This window comes from Bactrocera tryoni, unplaced genomic scaffold, assembly GCF_016617805.1.
Source record: "Bactrocera tryoni isolate S06 unplaced genomic scaffold, CSIRO_BtryS06_freeze2 scaffold_944, whole genome shotgun sequence".
NCBI classification, from domain to species: Eukaryota; Metazoa; Arthropoda; class Insecta; order Diptera; family Tephritidae; genus Bactrocera; species Bactrocera tryoni.
This window is the reverse complement of record NW_024396593.1, coordinates 32,387-37,156: the sequence shown is the minus strand read 5'-3', so window position 1 is coordinate 37,156 and position 4,770 is coordinate 32,387. Positions and strand designations below refer to the sequence as shown.

The 4,770-nt window shown below is 35.1% G+C and overlaps 1 non-coding gene across 1 annotated transcript; it reads left to right on the top strand.

Moving 5' to 3' along the window:
* The first annotated feature begins 4,247 nt into the window (after window positions 1-4,247).
* On the top strand, window positions 4,248-4,462 carry LOC120782115. The gene has a single exon (XR_005706227.1). It is a non-coding gene; the product is annotated as a small nucleolar RNA U3 (small nucleolar RNA).
* Window positions 4,463-4,770: the final 308 nt, after the last annotated feature.

Here is a 4,770-nt window from a genome sequence, read left to right as displayed (position 1 = left end):
AGAGAAAACAGACTGCCTACCTCGCAACGTTACGATCGACCACAACACGTGCGGGATGGGATAGATACCGAGAGTTGAAAAGGGAAGCGATACGCATTTGTAGACAAAAAAAGAAAGAGGCTGAAATGCGTGAGAACGAAAAGCTTGATAAGCTGGCCGACAGGGGTAATGCTCGAAAATTCTACGAAAAAATGCGGCGGCTTACAGAAGGTTTCAAGACCGGTTTCAAGAGCATACTCTTGAAGAACCTCCAAATGTGATCTAGTCGCCGATGCCCAGAGCATATTCAAATTATGGAGGGAACACTTCTCCAGCCTCTTGAATGGCAGTGAACGTACAACGCCAGGAGAAGGCGAACCCGATTCCCTAATCGATGGCGATGGAGCAAACGTTCCATTGCCCGACCATGAAGAAGTTCGAATAGCAATTACCCGCCTGAAGAACAACAAAGCAGCGGGTGTCGATGGATTGCCTTCGAGCTATTCGAACACGGCGGCGAAGAACTGATAAGGAGCATGCATCAGCTTCTTTGTAAAATATGGTCGGACGAAAGCATGCCCAACTATTGGATTTTAAGTGTGCTATGCCCAATCCATAAGAAAGGTGAGCCCACAATGACAACCTCAAACGAGGTTTCAGACAAGGCGACTCCCTATCGTGCGACTTTTTCAACCTGCTTCTGGAGAAAATAGTTCGAGCTGCAGAACTTAATAGAGAAGGTACCATCTTTTATAAGAGTGTACAGCTGCTGGCGTATGCCGATGATAATGATATCATCGGCCTCAACACCCGCGCCGTTAGTTCTGCTTTCTCCAGGCTGGACAAGGAAGCACAGAAAATGGGTCTGGCAGTGAACGAGGGCAAAACGAAATATCTCCTGTCAACAAACAAACAGTCGTCGCACTCGCGACTTGGCACTCACGCCACTGTTGACAATCATAACTTTAAAGTTTCATATAATTTCGTCTATTTAGGAACCAGCATTAACACCACAAACAATGTCAGCCTGGAAAAACGAAGGATTGCTCTTGCCAACAGGTGCTACTTCGGACTGAGTAGGCAATTGAAAACTAAAGTCCTCTCTCGAAGAACAAAAGCTAAACTCTATAAGTCGCTCATAATTCCCGTCCTGCTATATAGTGCAAAGGCTTGGGCGATGACAGCAACCGATGAGTCGACGTTGCGAGTTTTCGAGAGAAAAATTCTGCGAAAGATTTATGGTCCTTTGCGCTTTAGCCACGGAGAGTATCGCATTCGATGAAACGAAGAGCTGTACGAGATATACGACGACATTGACATAGTTCAGCGAATTAAAAGACAGCGGCTACGCTGGCTAGGGCATGTTGTCCGGATGAATGAAAACACTCCAGCTCTGAAAGTATTCGACGCAGTACCCACCGGGGAAAGCAGAGGAAGAGGAAGACCTCCACTCCGTTGGAAGGACCAAGTGGAGAAGGACCTGGCTTCGCTTGGAATATCCAATTGGCGCCACGTAGCGAAAACAAGAAACGACTGGCGCGCTGTTGTTAACTCGGCTATAATCGCGTAAGCGGTTTCTACGACAATTAAGAAGAAGAAGACTTATGTATGTGAATCCTAATTAATGCCCAAACAAAAAATCATATCAAACCTATGTATGTAAATTAAATATTTAGGCAATAATACATGACATCATTATATAGATTTTATAGAATTCATCAAAATATATGTTAAATTGCACATATGTATATATTAGAGTGATTCAAAAAAAAAATTTTTTTTTTTCGTTTGGTACTCGGAAAAATAGGTTCCTACACATCTCTAAGAAAGCCTCTCCAAACATGAGTTTTTAATTGTAACGGGAAGCTCCACCTACATACAGTTTTCTATTTTTTCTTATTATCAGATAGAAAAATTTATATCTCGCTTCCAACTACTTAAAAAATATATTGTTCCTTAAATTTTGTAGGAAAATGAATGCTCTATAAAAAAGGTCTATTATGATTTTTTCGTAAACCCAAACGTTTAAAAGATATTAACAGTTTAAGTTTGATTATTTGTGGGAAATTTTTTTATTTCTTATGAATTTTATAACTTAATGAAAACAAATTATTTGGAATAGATTTTTGGAGAGGCTTTCTTAGAGATGTCTAGGAACCTATTTTTCAGAGTACCAAACGAAAAAAAAAAAATTTTTTTTTTATCCACCCTAATATGCATTGATGTTTGACGATGAATATCTCGTAAACGCTTGACTTAATCGAAAAATCATTTAAGACCATAAGACCATTTTTATAGAGCAGAAAAATTCCTACAAAACTGTGAGTTTCATCATTCAAAATAATTTTTTTTCATTGAGGTATAAAATTCATAAGAAATAAAAAATTTTCCCAAAAACAATCAAACTTAAACTGTTAATATCTTTTAAACGTTTGGGTTTACGAAAAAATCATAATAGACCTTTTTTATAGAGCATTCAATTTCCTACAAAATTTAAGGAACAATATATTTTTTTAAGTAGTTGGAAGCGATATATAAATTTTTCTATCTGATAATAAGAAAAAATAGAAAACTGTATGTAGGAGGAGCTTCCCGTTACAATTAAAAACTCATGTTTGGAGAGGCTTTCTTAGAGATGTGTAGGAACCTATTTTTCCGAGTACCAAACGAAAAAAAAAATTTTTTTTTTTTGAATCACTCTAGTATATATACATATATGTATGTACTTATATGCTTTGATATAAAATATATTGAGAATATCTATAAAATATATACATACATACAACATTCTTAAACATACAGTAAAAAGTGGTTTGCGCATTGTAAATATGGGAATCTGTGAACATTGAACATTTCTAAACATTGAAATTAGCATTACTTTTCTCATTTCACATTAAAAATGCTAAATTCCGCTATGTTAAATATTGGTGATGTTTGTGATAGCACTCAATTATATATTTATTTATGTGTCAAAATACATCATTACTAAGTAATTATTTTAATATCTATCTTTCCAGAATCAATGCCATATAGCGATGACTTCGAGCCGGCCAAAAAACAATTGCGCAAAGCAATTCAGCTACAAAAAAAATAGAATAAAGCCAAAAGTGTAAATAAAAATAAACCCGAAAATTATGTGAATATTGACATATAAAAATTGAACTACGTAAGTAGTGAAATTACTAGTAAAACATAGAAAGTGGTAGGTGGTGAAATATTGCAATGTTACGGGGCATCTCGACAGGATAAAATCTATGTCTTACTAACTGTATTGCCGTGCCTATTGCCTGTGGAGACTCCACATTGCTTATAGCTTACAATATATCGCAAACTAATTCGTATGCCATATATCGTAGGCTATAAGCTGTCACTTCAGCAGTTTGACAGCGCAGTTTTCATTTCTATGAAAATTTCGAAGAGGCAACATATCTCATTTGCACATAAGCCGACGGCATTTTCATTTCGGTAATATGAAAATTAGAAGAGCGAGAATTAAGACGAATGTATTATATTATAAAAATAAAGTACATTTTCAAAATAACATTTTTTCAAACATTTAATATTTAGTTTAATATTGTTAATTTACAGAAAAATTATGCAAATTGGGTTGGGAATAAGCGAAATCTTAAATTTAATAAACTTATACTAGCAAAAATCAAAATATCATTGCTCATTTTAAATTTATTATTTTAATTGGTACATAAAATGTATGCCACAATTGTTACAGAGTAGTCCAAAAATATGAATTCTTATTTTTCCCAGAAATACATTTGTAAAAAAATGATCTTTTGCCTTTTCTTATTTTTCCCAGAAATACATTTGTAAAAAAAAGGATCGTAATCCTTTTTTTTATTTTCCTCATAAAAGATTTAAACAGTTCAAGAGCACTACATCAGCTACCTACCCGACGGCATTTCGCAATGTGATAAATTTTTCAAGAGCTCAAAGCATGCGCTACATCAGCTCGAACCTACCTACCCTACGCCTTTGCGCAAAATATTATATTATAATAACAAATGCCCACATACAGATTTGGCAATGGCAATAGCAATAGATTTGACAGTTAGCAAGACATAGATTTTATCCTGCCGAGATGCCCCGTTATGTAGAACAGTGTTTCAATTTTTGGTTGGTGACATATTCACATGTGTACGCATATATATGTTTGTATGCTTGCGCATTATTTCGTTTCTGTTTAATTTCTGCGAACTTTCAACTATTTTGTGTTACTTTTTGTTGAAATACTCTGCGATAGCTTTTGAAAAGTTAAGAGTATACTTCACAGGATCATCTCTGTAGTCAGTTTTCATTTACTCTCATTGCAAATCGAAAGTATTAACACCCGCGATGAGGAAGGTATATCGTTTTATCTGACAGCGTGAGGTTTATGAACTTCATTTCTAATTTTGTCTTGTGGCATATTAGAAATGATGTTTCTACGATGATCGCTCGGTTACAAGGGATAAAACGACTTCTGAGTGGTGATTCTAATGAATAAATTCCAAGGTTTTATACAAATAATCATAATCCAATTGTAAATATTATAGATATCAGTCCGTCAGAACCCAGAAATAATAATTGATTTGGACTTTGCTTTATAAAATGTGCATAATAAATTTATAAAATGTGAATTTAAGAAAGTGTTGATCACTCCACCATATTTTTATCCTTTCCCTCTCGTTAGTTTTCTTTCATACGAAATGATATGCATTTCTTGGAATATCACTAAGAAGTTTTACTTCTTCCGCGCGTAGGGACTCCACGCACCAGTTTTTATTAAACCTCTTCTTC